Source organism: Schistocerca serialis, chromosome 8, assembly GCF_023864345.2.
Source record: "Schistocerca serialis cubense isolate TAMUIC-IGC-003099 chromosome 8, iqSchSeri2.2, whole genome shotgun sequence".
NCBI classification, from domain to species: Eukaryota; Metazoa; Arthropoda; class Insecta; order Orthoptera; family Acrididae; genus Schistocerca; species Schistocerca serialis.
The window spans coordinates 212,811,409-212,836,667 of record NC_064645.1 but is presented as its reverse complement, the minus strand read 5'-3'; the positions used below and the strand labels follow the sequence as shown (position 1 = coordinate 212,836,667).

General features: G+C 36.6%; 1 pseudogene; it reads left to right on the top strand.

Annotated features, from left to right (window-relative positions):
* The window catches only part of LOC126416929 (neural-cadherin-like), a 183,179-nt pseudogene that overhangs the window by 117,047 nt on the left and 40,873 nt on the right, over positions 1–25,259 (top strand).

Below are 25,259 nucleotides of genomic sequence, written 5' to 3'. Positions count from 1 at the left end.
GGCAAATTTGCTTTTCCAACTTATCAAGAGATTTTAGTTTTGTCTGATAAACTTCATGTTTTTTCTACCTCCAGAAGAAGAAGTAACAAGTCAGGATTTCTTGCTCGACATTCAAGAGGGGCATTATGTCCCCAGTAGCATCCTGGAAAATTGGCGTTGAGCCACTGAGCCATGCATGGATAGCCATTGCAAAGTGAGCTGGTGCCCTATCCTGCATGAAGATTAGGTCATTACAATTGCTCCAGGTGGTTCCAACACTGTGAACATAATCTTGAAGCATATCAAGGTGCTATTCAGCATTCATTTCCAAATAAAATGCAGACAGTGGCCAAACATTGTCAGTGCAGTACCCAGTATGAACTACAAAAACTCCAAAATTGTCTTTTACTGGGACAGCATTATTAAAGAACTGTTGAAAATTCACAGCGGGAATAATCTGCTGTACAGGGGCAAATTATAGCAATTTAGGACAGTGTGGGATCCAGTGGTGGTCATGTTAAAATCATAGCAGCCACAAAGAGGAACTGTTGGTCATGCTGATGCTGCAGTGGTAACATAGGTATTTGGATGACAATGACAGTGACAAGGACAGGCACAAGCCATCACAGTCACATATATTGGCAGGCAGTTACCAACAGAGGGTGCTGGAGCAGCTGATGAAAGTGCACAGAATGACTGATATCCTTCCTACATGCATTGGAGCGATTTGTTCATTGTCCAACAGGTGGCATGGCTGTCTCTCTCACTATTGATCAGGATATATGCACATAAGTTCTGTTATTTACATCTAAATGCACAATTTCTTGTGAATGTGCTACTATGATCCTTTCCTCTGAATCACTGTCTAAATCATTTCTAACACAGGTAATGAATGTTCACATGTGTAGCTGTAAATTATATAGTCCCATGTACATCTTTACTATGCACATAACTGTGAAGTGCATTGCAGATTTCCTTTTTATGTACCATATGTATTTAAGTTTGCCTGGTTACATTAATGACTGGAGTGTGGAAAGACTGATTGCTTGTTTACTTTTGTACATGCTGTTATCTGCCTAATTTTATCTGCACAATCTCTATGAAATATACACATAAGGTGCCAATGAAATTTCTTAGTTTCTTTCTTGGACAGTTCTTGACACTTTCTAAGCAGTTTCTCCTGAGATATATAACTCCTGCTTTGAGTGCCAGCCATTTAAGTTTTTCAACATTTCTTTTATATGTTGTTTTAAGCGGTTAATTACCTACATTGATCTGTGTTCAGTTTTGCCAGAAGTTACATCTAATTGTTATTTAAGACAGGGCTAACTCATTCACTAATTGTACAGTGTAGTTCTCTTACGAATACAGTGGAAAAAAAGTAGTTACTTGGTGTGCAGATCTCAATAGTTTGGCATGAGATAATGGAAATCAGGAGGTACAACTTACTGAGTGTCTTCTAACACTCAGAGTGTCCACAATAGTGGCAAGTTGCAGTTCCTATGTTGTCAGTCATGTATTGAGGGGCACATAACTGATTTGAACTAACTGGCAGATGTGGGTAACTGACTTTGGACGTATCAAATATGTTATAGTGAAAGAGATGGTTAGCATTTCTGCTTTACGACAGCACAGTCTATAAATTAATGCCTGAATAGTAGCCGAATGATGACCATATTGGATAAAAATCTCCTATTTTTCCCAGATTATGTATAAAAATTCTTATGTTACTACACATGTATAGCTCTAGGATATTGACACTCGTCCTTCTTCACTCATTTCTGGACAGGATTGTGTTGCAACAAAATTTGGAGCATTGTGGTCCACAAAAGATGAAATACGAGGTGTGTTTTTTAAGTAAGTACCATTTTGAAATTAAAAAAAAGACGTGCTAAGATATCTCAATAATTTTATTTTTACATGAAAGCCTGTACCTCAATCTACTTTTCTACACAATATCCATCAATATTGAGGCACTTGTCATAATGTTGTACCAGTTTTTGAATACCCTCCTCATAGAAGTCTGTCACCTGACTTGTTAACAACTGCATCACCACTGTTTTGACTTCGTCATGAAGACACTGACCGCCCAGGTGCAGGAACAGATGGTAGTCACTGGGTGCAAGATTGGGGCTGTACAGAGGATGATCTAGAGTTTCCCATAGAAAAGATGTGATGAGATCATTGGTCTGATTTGCCACATGTGGACGGGCATTGTCTTGCAGCAAAACGATGCCCTTGCTCAGCTTGCCACGTCTTTTGTTCTGAAGTGATGGCGCAGATTGTGCAATGTCTTACAGTAAGCTGCTGCATTGATTGTCTCATTATGAGGCAGAGATCCCACAAGCAAATACTCCTTTTCTGTCCCAAAGAACTGTGCACATGATTTTCCGGGCAGAAATTGTTTGCTTAAACTTCTCTTTTCAGGGTGAATCTGAATGCCGTCATTCCATGGACTGTTGCTTTGATTCTGGTGTGACATAGGCCACCCATGTTTCATCTTGAAGAAACACCAGGGGGGTCAGCATCTTCAAAAGGGTGACAAAGTCAAAACAGTGGTTAACAAGTCAGGCGGCAGATTTATGTGAAGAGGGTATTCAGAAATTGGTACAATGCTATGACAAGTGCCTCAATATTGGCAGAAATTATGTAGAAAAGTAGATTAAGGTACAGGGTGTCATGTAAAAATACAATTATTGAGATATCTTAGCATGTCTTTTTTTAATTTAAAAATGGTACTTACTTAAAAAACACACCTCGTACTATAGACAGAAATAACTATTTTTGTACAGTGGATATCATAATTTGAAATTGGCTTTCATTATTATACCATTTATGATATCTTAATTTTTTCCTACGTTTTGGCAATGGAAATAAGTGAAGTAAGTGTCAAGATTTTATACCCAAAAGACTTTTGACAAATTTCTTAAGCTTTTCAAATGATGTCTGTATTTATAAAAAAGTAATATAAAATTCATAAATAAATTTTACTGCTCCTTTACCATTCTGTGTAGTTTAAATAATGCATAAACCTGATCTGACATTAGTGTCAAGAAAGGTGTCTTTGCATTAAGGCATTACTCAGAATGTACATCACTATTCTTCTCATATATCATGTAACATCAGAAAAAACTCAAAACAGTAAACTTCATTTCCATTAGTAATACTATTAGGAAGGTTGCTGGACCTGCATGCATATTTTAGTGCGTGTTAATATGTTTCCACACTGATATAAAGGATCAAACTCCAGAAACAGATATTGGAAGGATATATGTTCAAGATCCAGATGACTGGGATTTACCGGACAAGAAATTCTACTGGCTGGCAGATGAACATCATAGATTTAAAGTTAATGAAGCCTCAGGAATGATTACAATGAAATACAACACACCAGAAGGGATGTAAGTTAATTTTCATTAATTAGATCGACATATTTGCCAGTCAAATGTTTCAAGTACTGTACATTTCTACATTTCAATTTATCTTTATTTTGTTAAAAGGAGGAACAAATGATTTCAGATACAATTTGGCATTCAGAGTATCTGATCACAGACATTCACAAAACAATGTTTCAGCAACTGTGACTGTTACTGTGAAACAGATTCCCGTTGATGCCATAATCAGCTGTGGTTCTGTAAGAATTTCACATCTTTCTGATGAAGACTTCATCAAGGAATGGAACAACATGGTAAATTAACTTTTTTCTTCCAATTTATGTTACATATAAAATGTTGTAGTGCCAAAATTTATACTCCTCCTGAAAATTAATTGCAGGAAAGTAAGGCAGAACGATTTAAGCAAGCCTTGTCAGAAGTTCTGAATACTGAAAAGAAAAATCTTGACATATTCAGTGTAAGGCAACATAGAAGAACAATACCTATGTTAGACATCTTCTTTTCTGTAAAAGATTCAAGATACGACAACCCTGAAAAGATAAATGGGCTACTTCAAGTACATAAAGCAGAGGTATTTATTAACTTGCACATTTAATACTTTACTATCACTGACTCTGTATTATTCCTGGATCCAGTTGTCATATCTGTTCATTGATTTACTCATATACACTTTCTACAAATCTTACTGCAAGTAATAACCAGTTACTGTGTGGAGTGTTTAAAAGCAGAAAACATATTATAACAGTTTTAGCTGATGATATGTTGTCAGCAAGCAGTGACAGAACACATACATAAAAGAAGGCAAGCTTTCAGAGCCATTGACTCTTTCTTCAGGCAGAAGGGTTGAATGGGAAGGAAGAGAGCTGATTCAAATGGTTCAAATGGCTCTGAGCACTATGGGACTTAACATCTGAGGTCATCAGTCCCCTAGAACATAGAACTACTGAAACCTAACTAACCTAAGATCATCACACACATCCATGCCTGAGGCAGGATTCGAACCTGCGACTGTAGCAGTCACACAATTCCAGACTGAAGCACCTAGAACCACTCGGCCACACTGTCCAGCAAAGAGAGGTGAAGGAAAAGGGCCGTAGAGGTCTAGGAAAAGTGATAGATTTCAGGAAAGTCACCCATAACTGCAGGTCAGGGTAGTCTTACCAGAAGGGGTGAGAAGGAAAGACTCATTCCTTCTCTTTCCATCTGGTAAGACTTTCCTTCTCATCCCATATGGTAAGACTCCCCTGACCTGTGGTTCTGGGTGTTTTTCCTGAAATCTACCCATTTTCTTAGACCTTTCCAGTCCTTTTCCTTCACCCCTCTTCCTTCTCCTTCAACCCTTCTGTCTGAAGAAGGAGCCACTGGCTCTGAAAGCTTGCCTAATTGCAACCTTCTTTTATGTATGTGTTTTGCTGTGTTCAGTAAGTAGATTTTTTATCTACCAAGTTTAATTATTTTGTCAAAAATTGATTGTTTTTGTTGTTTTTTTATGATATTTTGTGATATTCATTCAGATATGAGCAGTGTTGCTTGATCTGAGGAGGGTGAGAATGAAAAAATGGATATATTCTGATGAGCTGTGAATTAGAGTAATCAAAATCTCATTTCAGTGAATGGAAATATTTAAGGTTGCATGTGAAATAATAGCAGTTCTGTATTGTGCTCCTGATGATTTGTTTGCTATGTATTCATTTTTGGTAATGGGCAGTCTCTGACTGCTTCTGTACATTGAGTATATGTGTACGTGCTGTTATAAAGTGTGTCTACTGTATTTTCCTTTCTTCAGTGAATATACTGATTAAAGGTAAAGTTTCTTGCTTGCAACTGTGCTCTGCTACCACTATGACATCTTCAGATTTTGCACTGTCCACTGAGTAGTGTTTCCACTAGGCCAGTTACAGCACACCATCTCACTGTAAACCTGTATGGTTGTTCATGATCATTGGAGCCTAGTGCATGCAAGAATCCACTTCCAAAGTCATTCTGAATCTGAAGTTTCTGTAGTCTTCTGTGGAAACATCAATTTGTGTATTATACACTCATGACAGAATCTTCAAGCACAGTTATGTAAACATGAGAACTTTTTATTTGCTTCCACTTCAACTGTTTATAAGATCTTCTGCACATCAATTTGAGGTTCAAATGGCTCTGAGCACTATGGGACTTAACTTCTGAGTTCATCAGTCCCCTAGAACTTACAACTACTTAAACCTAACTAACCTAAGGACATCACACACATCCATACACGAGGCAGAATTCCAACCTGCGACCATAGCATTCACACGGTTCCAGACTGAAGTGCCTAGAACTGCTCAGCCACAACAGCCGGCAAGTTTTGAGGAATAACTATAAACTTTCATAGAGTACAACTAGGATATAACCAATTGTTTTGACTTGAGTTAATCTACACACTCTACAACAAGATTACCCCCTAGTGACAAAATAAAACACTTTATTCTGATAAAAGATAAAATGACAGGATTCACAAAACTGACTTGTTGGAAACAAAAAGAAATTACATCTGTTACCACAAAAATAATAATCTTCTTGATTTCAATTTAGGTAAGGAATAATGGTCTGTGATGTGAGTAGTCCATTGGCAGGGAACAAAAACACTTGAAGTTCTTAAATAAGTCTGATCAGATGCCAATCACTGCTGACAATTAATTGGAACAGTTCTATGTCAGGTCAGATGCCTATCACAGATGATAATTAACTGATCACAATATTCAAGTTTTTACCAGTCCTGGAGCAAAGAGTCCAAGTGAGGCCAAGGCTGGAAGAGGTGAGGGCTCTGGCTGCAACAGCTGGTTACTTGTGATAGGCTGCTGTGCTGAACTTCTTGGCAGTGTGGTTGTAACTGCCTTCTTTGTGGCTGTATGGCCACTTACATACAACTTAGATGGGATGCTATTTTCTCCATGTACCTCTGTGCAAGTGATCAGCAGAAGCGGGTAGTACCAATGGTGATACCAGAGCCATCTGTGTTGAATCAGGTGACACCCATTTGAATGGTGTCTGCTGGAGTTCCACTGAAAAACAAACAAATGTGTTATGGTCAGCCAAGATGTGCAATCCTGCTGCGGTATATTTGTTAGATTTGTTGGCAGGGACTGGTCAGCTTGTATTTCTGGTAGACAGAACCACCCAATACAGCACCACTGCCATCCAATTATACTGCTAAGCTTAAGCTAAGAATGATACGTATTACCATTACCTGCTTTGCCCTTCTCTGTATAAGCTCAAAGACAGACAATAGTTTGTGAGCACTTATCAGTTATATACTGCACAATTACTTTTAAAGTTCATAAATTTAGACAATATTATGAAAAGGATAGTTGCTACTCACTGCATAGCAGAGATGGTGAGTCACGTTTTTAATAGGCACAAGAAAAAGACTGTCACAAAATAAGCCTTTGACCAACTAGGCCTTTGTCAAAAATGGATGACACACACACACACACACACACACACACACACACACACACATACACATACACACACATGTATCACATGAAAAATTGAGGAGCTACCAGCACCAGCCACAGGGGGTCAAAAAATTTAGAGGATGGTTTTAATGTAAGCCAAAACTGGTCAATAAACAATTATTATTGTGCTCTCTACTGTTGATTTTAACCTAAGTACATTTGGAGAATGGCAGGAACCAAAGCCATTTCTTAACTGTTCAATATGAAAGATAGCAATTCCCATTAGGACTTAAAATAACTGTGCTTCAAGGGATATAAATCTTACAATGTGTTCGAACACTCAAAGCTTAAGTAAATGCCTCCTGGGCTCCTTCTGGACTGTTGACACATATTGCATGTGGGTAAGAGGTGAGAAAAGTAAATAAGACAATTCTGTTTCACACTAGGAAACAGTTTATGGAGTGAGCATATTATTAGATGATCAGCAGTTAAGTAGGATGGATCGAGACCTTTTGGAGATTTACTGGCATGTCTCATAGGTGAATGACTTGTGGTCCCAAGTCAACAAATATGAATAAACTGATAACTGTTTACACTGCCTGCTTCATCCTCTCTACTGTTGCTAAGGTTGTACCAACTGCTGAAGCTCTAGAAGTCACAAAGTTTCTAGTGAAAAACATAATTTTAAAGCATGGAGCATTATGAAGATATATGGCCTTATGGAATGTTTTAATAAGATGTCCATAGATCTACTTTAAGTGTACATTGACACAAAAAATGGAAACAGGATTATAATATTCCCTATCATTACATTCAGATACAATACAGCATAACTAGACACTACAGGTTTCATGCCATTTTCCCTGATCCACACTCAACAGACTGAAACAACAATGGATGCTTATGACAATTAAATCAACTGAAAAAGCAAGATATGTGGCACATATATGGACTATGGACATGTGAATATTAGATTGCCAAGAACTGGCCTGTAAACTACAACCCACATGACCTTAGTGAGTATTTGTAAGATAATGTGGAATGTCAAGCTAACAGAAAAATTATTAAAGCGCTACTTTTACCACTAATGAATTCCATATGACTTGCCAGTAGTACCTATAAAGTTAAAGATGATATCCTACAATGAGAAGACAAAACGACAGAATTATTGTCCATGTTCCCTGCATAAAGCCTGCCCTGAGATGAAGATGATGATGATGGGGCCCATAATGCAATGAACATGAAGACCAGAAGCAGTCTCAATTCCTGAACAGAAACAATACCATTTGAACATTTCACTGAACATTAGGATGTGACAAAACAACCAGAATCCTACATGCAGGTCACTAGTTTCATTTCTACCACATGCCATTATTTCTCATTTAACATGTATGATTTGTGGGTAACATATATCAGTATTAGCTCCATTTCCAAATTTATGTGAGACTACTATATACTAAAACAAATATGCAATTAGAAAAAGCATGTACAAAAAATACCTCAAAACTGTACACTTTTAGTGTGTTTCTGGCTAGTAAGAAATGGCAGCAAATTCAAAGAAATCTTGAAAAATCTGAGAAACTCTAATTCTACAAGCTATAAATTCCTATTAATTGATCCAGTGACAAACGGCAGGGAAGGAGAGAACTGAAAACACTTACAAAACAAGAAGATTGGTGCAAAGAATCACACATCACTGTGGTGCTTGGTTAAAGGAATAGGCTATGTACAATGTGTGAAACAAATTAAATATAAAATTATGCCAGATAAAGTGTTACTTCCTGGCATGTTATTCACCAGTAATGAAGACATTATGGTTGATCTACAAAAGGGAATAGATGAGCAAACGGTACATTTTATTATACAGTATGATGGCATTAATCAGATTATCTATTTCACCAGGTGGGTCATTTTATGTTTCTTTGCTATAAAAGCATAACATAGCAGGAGGGAGCCTGCCCTTAAGATTATTTGGCTCCTCAGCCAATTCCACATGGACTTGTTGCTTCTTTTTCACATAATTTTTTAACCCAAGTCTACATTTTAGTCAAAGTGTTCATTTAACTTACTATTGGTCTCTGCCTTCTCTCTCTTTCTCTGTGTCTACATCTCTCCCTCTCCTTCTTGCCCTACTGTTTGCTGCATTTAAAGAGGGGAACAACAGCAATTCAGGCACAATGTACAGTCATTTCTGTCAATTGCTTTATTAATGAAAACATCTTTAGCAAAGTAATTAACACAAATATTTTCATCACTATGCAAAGCTATTATTAATTTGTTGTAATATTTTAATTAATATTCTGTTTTGTAATAATTCTGAGGTCATTGGACATATTTTTCAGATAGAAAGGACAACTGATCTCAACTTGGTTGTGGCTGGAATACACTACTGCTTCATTGATAAAATAAAATGCCAAGGACAATGCATTGACAGATACAGGATAAACAGCCAACCAATCTTAGTAGATGCAAACATGACCTCTTTAGTAGGAATTTCAGTAAATATTACACCAGAATGTGACTCATCTATACAAAACTTGGCTACGATTGATAGATGTCATGAGAATCATTGTTTTAATGGTGGCCAGTGTTTTCAGAAAGGAAAATTTATAAGGTAAATTTTATGAATTTGTCTATGTAGAAGGCATTTCTTGTAATATTTTTATCTTTTATTTCTCCTTTTATTCTCATTTTTCCTATATTACATTTCATTATAATCCCCCACATATGAATCACCACAACTGATTTTCAGCTAGGGAAGGTGTGATGATGGCATAAGTCACTGAATGAAGGCCTGTGACACTGTTGACATTGATCTGTTTGTCTGATAAAGATGTTAAGCTTAGTGGTCGCATTTGTGTTATTCAAAATAAGTAGGTTGCATGACATTTGGTTTCACTGTCTTCTTTCCCTTCCACTGTCAGCACAGCACTACATTTCTCTAGGGTTACCAGACACTCTGTTGTTAATGGACTTTTCAATTTTTTCACTCAAATTTTCTCCCTTAATTTACTTTTCATCCAGAATAAATAATTCTCCATTTTTATATTACAGGCTATTATGAATTATAATTTATGGAATACATCTAAACTTAAAACCCATCCCCTTGAAAAATTACTGTGTTACCCTTTCTTCACTTATGTTAAATTTAATGAGTGCTGGCAACACTTGAGCTTATAAACCAAAGTGACAACCAATAATAGTAATTTACACTGCTTTCTCTAGTGTCCCTAGTCTGATTCAAGCATGGTTCAGTGTGTGTACTTAAACTGTTAGTTCTCAGTAGAAAATTAGTATCAAATTAAAAATGTTTGGTGGTGAAGAAGTTCCATCAAAGATTCCTCCAGGAAAGAGTGATATTTTTATTAAAAGGTACCAGAAGTTCAGCGAAATAAATTAGAATAAATCTGAATCTGATTGAGTAGCCCTTCAGAATGATAAATATATACTTTTCAACAATGGAAAATCCAGGATGGAATGTAACAATATTATGAAAAGAATAGTTGATACTCACCATCTAGTGGAGATGCTGAGTTGCAGATAGGCACAACAAAAGACTGTCAGAAAGTAAGTTTTCAGACAACAAGGCCTTCTTTGGTGTGTGTGTGTGTGTGTGTGTGTGTGTGTGTGTGTGTGTGTGTGTGTGTGTGTGTGTGGGTGGGTGGGTGGGTGGGTGTGTTTTTGTGTGTGTGTGAGAGAGAGAGAGAGAGAGAGAGAGAGAGAGAGAGATGATGAAAGATAATGCCATGTAAGTCTCACAGATGGAGGTACAAACTATGTACTTAATACATCAGAAATGCAGCACCTGCTGCCCAAATTACCCACTACACAAAACCTGAGGTGATCTCATTTTTTACACAATGGTATCCCACAAGTTGCCAGGTGCTGAGCCCTGTATGCCAATGATGACTGCAAGTCAAAGTTTGTCCTACATGGAGCTTCAACACATGGATGCAATCATGGTGACGCTGTTCACAGAAGCAGACAAGCAGACAAGCCCATCTCCTGACTCTAATTGCATAATGTGGTTATACCGTGCAACATGGACAAGCAAATAATATATGTCTCCATCAACATCTGCATACATACTCTGCAAAACACCATATGGTACACTGCTAGCATTTTCCTTCCTTTTCCATTCACAAATGAAGTGAGGGTGTCCATACGCCTTCATATAATCCCTAACTTCTGTTAACTTATAAGATATGTTTGTGGTACTTACACAAAATGTTTGTTGGTGGTAGGGGGATCATTCTGCAGTCAACTAAAAATTGCTGGTTTTCTAAATTTTCTTAGTAGCATTTCTTGAAAAGAACATTGCCTTCCCTCCAGAGATTCCCATTTGAGTTCCCAAAGCATCTCTGCAATATTTACATGTTGATTGAGCCTATGGGTAACAGATCTAATGGCCCACCTCTGAATTGCTATGACGTCTTCCTTTAATCTGACCTGGTATGAATCCCACACTAGTGTTCTATATGTGGTGTTCCTTACAGACGAACTACACATTGCTATAACTCTCTCAGTACACCTAAGTCAACCATTTTCCTTCCTCACTACAATCCTTAGATGCTCATTCCATTTCATATCACTTAGCAGCGTTATGTCTAGATATTTAATTGACCTGACTGTGTCAGATAGCACACACATTACGAGTTTGTTTTTGCTACTCACATGCATTAACTTACATTTTTGTACATTTAGAACTATGTGTCATTCACCAGATAACTAGAAATTTTGCCTAACTCATCTAGTATCCTTCTACAGTCACTCAACAATGACACCTTCCTGTACACCACAACATCAGCAACTTGCTACAGTTTGCTGTTCTTCCTGTCCATTAGATCATTTACGTATATAAAGGGTAATAGCATTCCTATCGTACTTCCCAGGGGCACTCCTGGCAACACCATTGTCTCTGATGAACACTAACCATTGAGGACAATTAACTGGGTCCTATGACTTAAGAGGTCTTAAAGCCATTCACATATAAGGGAACATATTTCATATTCGCGTACCTTCGTCAACAGTATGCAGTGGGCCACCCTAAATGTCAGGTGACAAGGGCTTCCCGTCAGATAGACTGTTCGCCGGGTGCAAGTCTTTCTATTTGATGCCACTTTGGTGACTTGCACATTGATGGGGATGAAATGATAATGATTAGGACAACACAACACCCAGTCCCTGAACAGATAAAATCTCCGACCCAGCCGGGAATCGAACCCGGGTCCTTAGGATTGATATTCTGTCGCGCTGTCCACTCAGCTACCTGGGGCAGACAGTTTCACACCAGCGATACTTTCTAAAATCGCGCTCGTTTGCAGTTTTGTGCTTTTCCTGGCCTCTTAGGCACTAATCAAATTATTGAGATACTGGATAGCATTGAGTATGGCCCTCCTGAATCCATTTATTCTCTATTCATATGTCACTCTTGGAATCAGAAGCAACATTTGCAATAGTATCAAGGAACAGTAGGTCACAATCCTGCCACTGTTGAATTCAACATGTAGTAATAGATATTTCTCCTCCAATGGATGTAACATCTTGTCACAAGCAGTAAACAATCAAATGCTGTTTCTGAATGAGAAATGAATTGCTTTCCTTTTACACAGAATGTAGATGGAATTACTCCTACCTACTCTGTGTAGTTGTTCTGAAATGCAAATCATTTGCTTATCTAAGCAGTCATGCCAATTTGACTTTTGCCTCATGTTGATTTCATGGCATGTCATTTTTGATGGTCAGAAGTGCAGATATCTGGTAGTGTTTTTGTAAAGTTACATAAATTTGAAGAATTGGATAAAAACAACTGTTCAGTTGAGTATGAGAAGAACCTGTGTATTTCTCAAAGTTGCTGCATCTCTCCTTATATCTTGTGTCAATTTATTGACCTACCTATAAATATATAAATTGATGTTGGGTTGTAGAAGTGCTCCATAGCAATGTAACATTGCAGAGGGTGCTTCACACAAATGCTGCCTGTTGGAGGGTGATTCTTATGAGTTATACATGGTAGAGGGCGCTTCGTAATGAAGTTTCATGACAGAGGATACTTTGTGTCAATGTTGCATGGCAGAGGGTTCTACATAAAAAAGTTGCATGGAAAAGGGGGCTTTGTACCATTTTTTGAGGTGAAGGGTATGCCACACCAATCATGCATGGAAGAGGGTGCTTTGTAAGGGTGCTACATCCCAATGTGTCGTGGCAGAGAGTGTATTCTACCAACATTGCATAGCAGAGGCTGCTTTGTAGTGATAAACAGGAAAAGGTCACACAGAAAATGTAGCTGAAGCTGGACTGGCAGTGGGAGTAGCTTGTGCAATATTCTGTTGCAGTCTGGCAGGCCACACCGTACTGTCACTGCTGTTGGGCGGCTGGTAAGTGGCTGAAGCTCATGCCAAAATGGTGCAGTAGTCAGGCAGAATGGTTGGTGTGGTAGCTTGCAGCTCATAACATTGCCACAAGATGTCACTCTAAACACCAGTCACATCAGTTAAATTTGGAATGGATAACACTCATGCCTCCTGAAGGCTTTCCTAGCAAATGCTGCTTGCATCATTTAAGTTGTTTGAAAGTGATGCTATTCAATTACCTGAAGTTGTTCCCTGAATTTTTATCATAACTCTTCACAGTGGCCAGTCAGCAAAATAACTGCTACATCAGACAAGTGGTCCCACTATAGATGCTTACTGCTACCCATGCAAAGCAAGGGCACATTGCTGCATGATAGACCACACTGTGGCACAACACGCAGCTGAACATAACATATTTGATTTCAGTGGCTGCTTCACAAACCTGGACCATCTGGATCCTCCTCTCCACCACCAGGTTTTATGAACTGCACAGATGTGTGTTGTCATTACAACACATTCTCTGGTCCCAAAATTATCATGGCCTCACCCTCACTGTGTGCTGTCCTTTGCCAGTGCACCTGCCTGTCTTTTCTGCTTTCCGTTCCCAACCCACCCCTCACCTCTACCTCCCTGCCTCACAACCTCTCGATGCTGTGCCTGGCAGTTTCGCTGTGCCTCCATATGGTTCCTACAGGCCACACCAGATGGCACTCTTCTCTACCCCCACCAGAGGTGTGCTTGCATGTGTGAATGTGTGTGTGTGTGTGTGTGTGTGTGTGTGTGTGTGTGTGTGTGTGTGTGTGTGTGTGTGTGTGTGTGTGTATGTCTGTGTGTTTTCTTTTCTGAAGAAGGCTCTGATTAAAAGACAAATGTATAACAGTCTTTTCTTTGTGCTTGTTTGCAACTCTTTATGGTGAGTAGCAATCTATCCTTTTCCTAATATTGTTGATATTCAACTCTGGAGTTTCTGTTGTTTGATTTTAATAACTTCGGATATATTAATTTCTTTTATTTCTTCTTATAATGTTCTGTACAGCAATAAAGGAATTTATTTTACACTAATGTGATGTAATATGTAAAATAAGAGAATTTAGAGGAAAGTTTTTTGATTTAACTGATTTTTTTCAAATACTGTAAATTGTGTTTCCCGTCAATGTGAATCATAAGCAGTGATTTATCATTACCAACAGCTAGAAAGATAGTCATTCCTCTTATTAAAATGTACGCTATAATAACAAACTCAAATGATATTGCTTACTTTCCACATGGTGACAAAAAATTAAAGCTATAAGTTGTACATATAATAACTATACCATAACATTTTATCTTACTACTTCCATTCTTTATCTAGGTGTTCTTGCCCAGATGGATATGAGGGGCCACGTTGCCAACAGATGGAAATAAGTTTCCAAGGAGGTGGCTGGGCTTGGTTTCAGGCAATTCATCCACAAGCTGAAAATCACATTAGTCTTGAATTCCTTACAAATAAAGAACATGGTTTACTATTTTACAATGGCCCATTGTCTTCTGTCATAATAGATGAAGTTATTATGTCAGGTATATTACACTTTCGATCACACCAAGTCAGAAGACATATTCTCATTATTTATTGACCTCTCTACAGGTTTTCTAATTACAGACTATATTGCACTGGAGCTACAAGATGGTAAACCAAGACTACTTTTACATTTTGGATACAGTACTACTGAGTTATTTATAAAAGTAAAGAAAAAGTTGAATGATGGAATGTGGCACCAAATGGATTTATTCTGGAATTCAGAGGTATAGTTATCTAATTATATTTATAATTAGAGCTTTTCTACTGTAGTAAAATAAAAGAAAGTCTGATACTTGGGATTGGCAATTTAAAATAAAAAGTCTTTTAGGTCTCTTAGTAAATGTTGTCAATAAAGTATATTTATGTAACAAAATCTCTTGTTACAGTATGTTCATCTCATATTGGATTATTGTAAATCAGCTGATGTTAGGGAAACAAAAAATATGACAACATCGTTTTTCAATGGAACAAGTTGCCTGGTTAAGGGGAAATTACCAATATTTGGAGGGCACCTGACTTTAAACAGCCCTCTGCAGATTGGTGGCATTTACTGGGATGAAACATCACAGGAAACATTTAAATGGAATGCAAGTCCAAATGCTGTTGGCTTCACAGGGTGTATAAGGAATCTTTATTACAATGGACAGGTAAGTTTTTGGCAGAAAATATTCTGACACTATAGTTTTTGCATTCACATCAAACACTATTTTAGACATATATGTACATTTTAATTCATGCAAAATATGCTTTCCAGACTTATTTTGTTCTCTGTACTGTAACATTACTGCTGAAGTAGCGTAGACGTTTACAATGTCACAACTGTTAGAGCAACAAATGACATCATCATCTTGGATTCATGTAAAAATTCAAGAACTCTTTCATTGGTATTTATTGTTTTACATTCATTGAAATTTGGTGAAACCATTAGTGGGTACATGCAGTTCATCCTTATCATGTGGCGTCTTCCCTCAGCAACTGAAAATGGCAAAAGTAATACCCCTATATAAAAAGGTGATCATCAATGTATGGCTAACTATAGGCCTATGTCTCTATTGTCAGGGTTTTCAAAAATTATTGAAAAAATGTTCCTTTCAAAACTAACTACATTCTTTGACAAGAATAATATTATTTCTGGATGTCAACATGGCTTCAAACCACAGCAATCAATTGAAACAGCCACTTTCAATCTGACAAACCATGTCTTAAATGCAGTGGACAACCACAGAAATATCTCAGGTTTATTCTTGGATATAACAAAAGCTTTTGATGTGATTGATCATTCTGCACTCCTGAGGAAGCTCAAACAGTATGGTGTAAGAGGTGTGTCAAGTAAGTGGATTAAATCATATTTGTAATATCGCTCGCAGGTAACTGAAATTAAGTACATGGAAGGAAATGAACTCCAGGTACAACTTTCAGAACCATGTGGACTGAGTCATGGTGTTCCACAGGACTCCATTTTAGGCCCCTTTCTTTCTTTGGTGTACATTAATGATTTCCCATCATACATTAGGGATTCTAAACCGGTACTATTTACAGATGATGCCAGTGTATTGACTAAAGGGAATAAAGAAGAAAATCTTAATGCATCTGCAAAAGATATTACAAAAGGAGTGTCTGAATGGTTTACCAGAAACAGGCTAATAGCTAATCCCCAAAAAACAGTACTCAAGAATTTCAACACTGATCAAAATAAAAATGCTGCCAATAAAACTAAATTTCTTGGTATTCATATCCACAAAAATCTTAAATGGAGCACTCATATCACATCCCTAAATTCAAAACTAGCAAAAATGAGCTATGTAGTAAGAATTATTTGTAACAATAGTAGTGCAGAAACAGTTAGGGGTGTACACTTTGCTCATGTACATTCAATACTGAAGCACAGTATCATTTTCTGTGGAAATGTACACCAGGCCATAACAGTTTTCAGGAAACAAAAGGCAATTGTAAGAATAATGAGACAAGTGAGCAGCAGAAAACCATGCAAACCTTTCTTTAAAGATCTAAAGATCCAACCCCTTCCCTTCATTTATATACTGGAAGTAGTCATGCATGTCATAAAAAGCATACTGAGTAAAGAAAAACTTTTTCCTCAAAACAAAAGTGTCCATGATTACAGTACCAGATCAGACAGTGACATACATGTTAATCATTGTAACACCACATCATGCCAAAAAGGTGTATATCATGCAGGAACAAAACTTTACAACAGATTACCAAGGCACATAAAATTTCTTCCTGACAACAGAGCTTTGAAAAGTCTGTGACAGCCTACCTTCTGAAAAACTGCTACTATTCAATCTCACAGTATCTTATACAAGAAAAAATGTAATTTGTATCTTTAATTGTAGAAATAAGTTATAAATATACAGTATTTTAAAAATATTTGTGATTATTAACTGTATTATCCAGTTTGTTATAAAAAATTTAAATAGTGTATGTTTGACATCTGTAAAACCAATAGCTAAAAAGGTTTTCTGTCCAATATCCTGTGTACAACATATGTACTGAAAAAGAGATTTATATGGACAAATAAATAAATAAATAAAAAGATGAAAATGTTAGATATAGTCCACTGACCTAAAATGGAACCCAATCAGATTACAACCTTTTTTTCCCCTAAGAGCACAGTCTTTGCTGTCTAGACAGAGCATTTTCCTCCTGCCTCTGAAGTAAATGAAACACTTCACTTCTGTGTTTATAAACTTGAAATATTGCCTACTTATAAGACTCAGTAACAAAATTACATCACAATTGTAAAAGGTGATACCACTGGCATGTAGCTGCATCAAATGTAATTAGGTATAATTTGGAATGTTGAGCTCCTAGCAGTACATGATTAGAGCTTTCAGGGCTTTGATTATTTATCAGCATGCTCTAAAATGGGAGACATCTCACCCAAAATGCTTCCCACCCTACTAAAGTATTATTCTGTTGCCCACCCAGCCTACACAACATCTTAGTCCATCTCTTTTCCATTCCCACTCCCATCCCCTTGTCACAGGGATCATATGCCTGTGGAAGACCAGGTGCAAGATCTGCCCAAACTACTCATCAAGCACTTCCTGCTCTGGTCCTGTCACAGAAAAGGCAAGGTCGCCTGTGAAAGCAGCCAAGTCATATACCAACTCTTCTGCAATCACTGCACAGCTTTTTATGTTGGTATGACAACCAACCAACTGTCCAGTAGTATGAAGGGCCACCACCAAACTGTGGTCAAGAGAAAAGTTGACCACCCAGTGGCACAACATGCAGCTCAGCACATGTGATGTGAGAGAGGAACCTTCCTTTCATGCTGAAGGTCTTACTAGTACCTTTGCTGATACACATTATCCCCCAAACCCAATCTGGAAACAGATTTCCATGACATATTCACAAAATCATGATCGAAGACACAAAATTTGAAAGTACAGTGACAGCACTGCAGAATAAATGTAAAAAATCATTTGGGATCATCTGAGTGCATGATGCAAAGGTAAAGTTTGATGTCCATTAAATTTTGTCACTGCAATTTGTGTCCCATTTTCTTCCTTAAATGTTCCAATTTTTTCCATAATTTTTTAAGATGTCCCACTTTTTTAATAAAAATAAAATTGACACTCTCATACAAATGCATTAGAATGTGAAATGAGAGTTGTTTCATACATTAAATATAAAGGACAAATAGTATTTTCAAAAATTAATTTGTTTTATCAAAAGCAAATAATCAGTAGGCATAATTTGAAACTGTAGTCATAGGGTCAAAAGATACTTTGATAAATGACTGATGTATATCCAGGGTTATTGAGTTACGTAATATTACTAGTGGACATCACTGCCAATGATGTTTTTTGACAATATGAACAGTTTGCAGAAGAAAAAGAAATGGAAGAAGTCAAACCCAATGGAGGGAACAATAGTGAACCACCTCAAATAACATAGCACCTTACAGTATGTGTACTCCTCAGTGGAAATCAGTTAGATTAATCAATGACTCCAGGACAAATGTTTTTAAGAATAGCTTACAAGAGATGAAATGGGATGTAATTTGTAGTGAACCAAATGCTAACATAAAATTTAATCTATTCCATGATAAATTTACACAATTTTTTAACATAAGCTAATCAGAAAGGACATTAAACAGCCATGCAAAAAACCATGGTCACTAGAGAGACTAAAGTATCTTGTTAAAAGAAAAGGGAGATGTATCTTTTGGCAAGAACAAGTAGGGATCCTGCAGTAGCTGCACACTACAAAAACTACTCAAAATTACTAAGAAAAATTATTAAAAAATCAAAGCACATGCACATAATGTCAGAAATCAGTATTTCCAACAACAGACTTAAGGCTATAAGGAATGTAGTGAAACAAAAGGAAGGATATCCAGTCACAGAGCAAGACAAAATTGCTATTAAACTGAATGGGAAGGCTATAAACGATGAGTCACAGGTTGCAAATGCATTTAATAATCATTTCTTAATTACAGTAGAAAGCATAAGGACAAACAGATCATCTACACCTACATGGATACTCTGAAAATCACACTTAAGTGCCTGGCCGAGTGTTCATTGAATCATCTTCACAATACTTTTCTATTATTCCAATCCCGAACAGTGCACAGAAAAAAAAAAAAATGAACACCTGTATCTTTCTGTGTGAGCTCTGATTTTCCTTATTTTATTATGATCATTTATCCCTATGTAGGCCAGCATCAACAAAATATTTTTGCATTTCAAGGAGAAAGTTGGTGACTGAAATGTTGTGAGAAGATGCCACTGCTATGAGAAACACCTTTGTTTTAATGATGTCCACCCCAAATGTCAGTGACACACTCTCCCCTATTCCACAATATTGCAAAAAATTTAAACTTACCCAATTTACTCTGTTAATCCTAACTGGTAAGGATCCCATACCATGCAGCAGTACTCCAAAAGAGGATGGACAAGCATAATGCAGGCAGTCTCCTAAGTAATCCTCTCAAAAAATGCAGTCTTTGGTTTGCCTTCCCCACAGCATTTTCTATGTGTTCTTTCCAATTTAAGTTGTTTCTAATTTTAATTCCTAGGTATTTAGTTGAATTTATGGTCTCTGTATTTGAGTGATTTGTCGTGTAACTGAAATTTGATGGATTTCTTTTAGCACTCATATGAATGACCTCACACTTTTCTTTATTTAGGGCCAATTGTCAATTTTCACACCATACAGACAGCCTTTTTAAATTGTTTTGCAATTTCCTTTGATCTTCTAATGACTTTACTAGATGACAAATGACAGCATCGTCTGCAAAAATCCTAACACAGCTCCTCAGGTTTCCTCCTAAATCATTTATATAGATAACGAACAGCAGAGGGCCCACAACACTATCTTGGGAAACGCTAGAAATCACTTCTGTTTAACTCGGTGACTTTCCATCAGTTACTACAAACTGTGACCTCTCTGACAGGAGTCATGAATCCAGTCACACAACTGAGACAATATTCCATAAGCACACAATTTCGCTACAAGTCACTTGTGTGGTACAGTGTCAAAAGCCTTTTGGAAATCTAGAAATGCAGAATCAATTTCAAATCCCTTGTCAGTAGCACTCAACAGTTTGTGTGTGTAAAGAGCTAGTTGCATTTCACAAAAACAATGTTTTCTAAATTCATGTTGACTGTGTGTCAATAGATTGTTCTCTTCAACATAATTCATAATGTTCGAACACAATATATTTTCCAAAATCCTGCTGCATATCAAAATTAATGATATGAGACTGTAATTTAGTGGATTACTCCTACTACCTTTCTTGAATGTTGGTGTGACTTGTGAAACTTTCCAGTCTTTGGATATGGATCTTTCATTGGGCAAGTAGTTGTATATGATTGTGAAGTATGGAGCTATTGCATCAGCATACTCAGAAAGGAACCTAGTCAGTTCGTAGTCTGGATCAGAAGACTTGGTTTTATTAAGTGATTTAAGTTGCTTCATGACTCTGAGGATATCTACTTGCAAGCTACTTACGTCGGCAGTTGTTCTTGATTCAAGTTCTGGAATATTTAATTTATCTTCTTTGCTGAAGAAATATCAGAAGGCTGTGTTTTATAACTCTGCTTTGTCAGCACTGTTGCCAACAGTGTTTCCAGTGCTATCACACAGGGAAGGCATTAACTGTGTCTTGCTGCTAGGCTACTTTACATACAACCAAAATCTCTTTGTATTTTCTGCCAGGTTTTGAGACAGAGTTTTATTGTGGAAACTATTATAAGCACCCCACATTGAAATCTGCACTAAATCTTGAGCTTCTATAAAAGATCACCTAACTTGGAGATTTTGCATTTGTTTCAATTTGGTATGCTTTTTTCATTACTTCTTGTGTTCCAAGGTGGATCAACTCCATCGTTCATTAATTTGTTTGGAATAAATCTCTCAATTTCTGTTGATACTATTTCTTTGAATTCAACTCACTTTTGGTATACACTTACATTGTTAATTTGGAACAAGTGGAGATTGTTTCTCAAAAAGGCATCAAGTGAATTTTTATCTAATTTTTTGAATAGGTATTTTTTTAGTTATTTCTGGGGGGTTTGTACCAGTGTCAGGCATACATACTAAAGGAACCCCATCCTATGGTAAATCAATATACAAATACATTTCTTCGTGTATTTATTTGTCTGGTATGACACATGACAGAATAAAAAAAATATTCTGCCATCTATGATAATCACACAGCCTATTCACTCTGTACTATGACACTGAGTACTTTAAGTACCCTACTGTACTTATCAATGTACTAAGCACAAAATGTTTTTTAGACCAACATGCCTGGAAGACCCTCAAGAGACAGAGAAATAGGGAGAAAATGGGAATCCGGTGCAGCAAAAAAAAAAAAAAAAAAAAATACTGAGACAATTATATCCAATCAAGCTATAAGTTTGAGTATGATGAAATTTCTTACGAAAACTTAAGGTGTTACTGCTCCAGAGGCCTCTGATGAAGCTCTTATCCAAGAGTCTTTAGTTTCTGAAACAGAACCTGCTTCAGGGTTGAATGAATGTTCTGATACAGCATCAGAGCAGGTGAAACTGCTGTGATCTGAGATTGTGAGCCAAATAAAGACTTCGAAAGTGATAATCAAGAGCAAACTGTTTGTATAAGAGAGTCATTTATAGAATTAGATTCAGGAAAGTAGGTATTTCCAGTAGTAGATTCGCAGCATCATGATTTAATTCCAAATGGTCCCCAACAGAACCTAGAGAAACCTGATAAAAGTTACACCAAAGATGCAAATAAAAGACATTTTACTAAATCTCATTTTACTAGAAAATTGAGTATGGTGAAAAGCAACATTGCAGATGGTTAGCGTACTCCATATCTCAAGACAAAGTTTATTGCTTTTCATGTCGACTTTTTTCACATTTGCATATACAGATGGTAAAAGAAGGATGTTGTGACTGGAAAGATCTGAGTAGTATATTGCAAAGGCATGAACAAAGTCAATAACATATGGAGTTCATGATTAGATGGTTGGAATCCTGTAAAGGAATCAAATATGGAAGACTAATATATGAGAAAAACGGGAGACTGAGTAGGGGACCTCAAAATTATTGGTATAAATTGAGCAAAAGATTGATCAATATTATAGAATACTTAGCTTCACATGTTCTGGCATTGCGAATCCCTTAACCTGAATGATAGCAGAAACAGTGGAAATTTTATAGATCTATTTCAACTGTTATCCAAATATGATGTAACACCAAAAGAGCACTTGAAGTGTATTAACAAAAAGGAACTTTGTCAGCATTATCTGAGATGTGACACACAAAATGAATTAGTTACATTAATGTCCAAATCTGCTATCAATGAAATTATAAACAGAGTCAAACAAGCAAAATGTTATGCCTTCATTCTCAATTGTACCAGGTATTCGAGCCATGTTGAACAAATGTCAATAATTTTAAGATTTTTAATTCCTCAACTGGAGAGATGGAGGAACATTTCATTGGGTTTATTGCATAATAGAAGCAGTGGGGGAGTATTTAACAAATGCCATTTTAAAGGAACTAGAAAATAATGGTCAAGATATCCAAAACTGTTGAGAACAGGGATATGATAACAGTGCCAATATGGTTGGCATTAAGAAAGGTGTTAGAACAAGAATACTCATAATACACGAGTGTTGTTCATGCCATGCAGATGCCATTGTTGGAATTTTCTTTTGCTAGATGCCACTAAAACTTCTACAACAGCTAAAATGTTTTCATCTTCAGCAGTCAACTTTATGTGCTTTTAAGAAAATCAAGCAAGCATTGGGATCTTATAAAAAGTAAATTGAAATTGACATTGAAACCTCTGTCAGAAACACAATGGGAGATCGGAGCCATAAAAGTGATATTTCATCGAAAGTGTGAGTGATCTGAAAAATAAAACTGATGATTCGGAAACTTATTAGCGACTGTAAAGCAGTCTTGAAGGAAATGTTAACTTTTGAGTTTATTGTTGCACTACATATGTTGTATGGGGATTTTACTATGTGTCAATAATATAAGTAAACTACAGCAATTGGTTCAAGTGAACTTGAATGACACTATTGATATTTTACATTCATTTCGTGACTGGATTCAAGAATTCAGTAACACAGGATTTGAAACAAGCATTGCAGAAGCTTGATTGTTTGTAGAAAAAAGTAATTTTGAAATTTAGTCTCAGTTTAAAGAATAATATAGAAAAAAAACAAATGTTTGGTTATGAACAAACTGATGAACCTACACAACCTGCTGAAATGCAGTACAGATTTACTTTTTTTGACACAATGATAGATGCTATAACCACAGGCCAACGATGGAAAAACTTTTTTGCTGAAAATACCTTATTCTTATGTTTATGATACTTAGAAAACTGTATCACCCACTATTACTTCACATTTTACAGTTAAATTTATAAAATTAAGCCATTTTTAAAGAATGTACCAGCATATATATAGTTAAAATAATTTTAAAAATAGGTTTAATGAACGTAGATGATGTTGGTAGCACTGCTGAAAAACATTTGCTGGCAAAAAAAGTCGATTCTATTTTTTGGTTAACAGATGGTGTTTATTAATTTTTCAGTTTCTCCCAGTGTATTTCTTGTTTGAACAATCCATGGGTATACTGCCGGTCCATAGTTTCCAACACGCACAATATTTTGGCGATCAGACATGTCACCATTGTCAGATGCGCCCATGAAGTGAACCTTCATCAGAGCATCTGACGATGGCGGCATTTCTGATTGCTGAAATACTGTGCCTGTTGGACACTATGGACTGGCAGACCACCCATGGACTGTTTGAGATGGTGTATTGTTTATATCAACCTAACCTCACTGTCCCATTTTCTGTACATGTGGTCAGCATAATTCTAATCGTGGTTGTAAAAATTCTGCTGACAGTTTTTATTATATTTGTGGTGAATTTGTGATTAAAAAACGCCAAAGAAACGTTACAGACTTTTTGAAAAAGGTTATCTATCATACTTTGGATCTAAACTTGGGCGCCATATAAGATATGTTATGTGTGTGTTTAAGATCTGAGAAAATGGTCCAAAAAGGATAAAAAGCCTTTAGATTGACTGTTTCTATGATATGGAGGGAGCCAAGAAATCATTCTGATGATTGCTACTTTTGCAGTGCTGTTATTACTGGACATAAAATGAAAAACAAGAAGATAATAAGCTACCCTAACCTTCCGCACCATCCGACCAGTAGGGCATAGTGTAGATTTGCCAGTTCCTGAACCAACAGATGATTTAAATTCTATTCCAACATAAGTATTTTCTGATGTACAATGTGATTTAGATTAACCAAATGATGATGAATTCCATTGTAATACAGAAACTCAGACTGAGCTTAATGATTTGGTTAGGGATCTGGGCTCAGCGAAAGAAAAAGCTGAATTGCTTGGCTCTAGATTAAAAGAAAAGAACTTATTGGCAGTTGGAACAAGCATAAACATAAATAGGAAGACAGAGAAGCAATTTTCCAAGTTTTTTCAACAAGAAGGTGATTTAGTATACTGCTCAGACATTCCCGGTATAATGAATGGATTTGATATTGAATACAAAAAGGAAGACTGGAGGCTGTTTATTGATTCATCCAAAACTAGTTTAAAGGCTGTTTTATTAAACAATGGTAACATGTATGTATCTATACCTATCTTACATACGAAAAAAGCTATTAAACCCTAGAAATAGTGCTAAATAAAATAGGCTATTCTGCTCATGGTTGGATGATATGTGGCAATCTAAAAGTAACATGCATGCTCCTTGGTCAGCAAGGTGGATTTACCAAATTTCCATGTTTCTTGTGTGAATGGGACAGTAGGGCTAGGGATCAACACTGTTGCAGAAAGAACTGGCCTGTGGGGGAGTCTTTAAAACCTGGTGAGAAGAACATTCTATGCAAAAACCTTGTAGATCCAAAAAACATACTCCTAGCACCTCTACATATAAAGTTAGGCCTTATGAAACAGTTTGTAAAGGCTTTACCTAAAGATGGATCATGTTTTAAGTATCTCTGCCAAAACTTTCCACATCTTTCAGAAGATGAACTA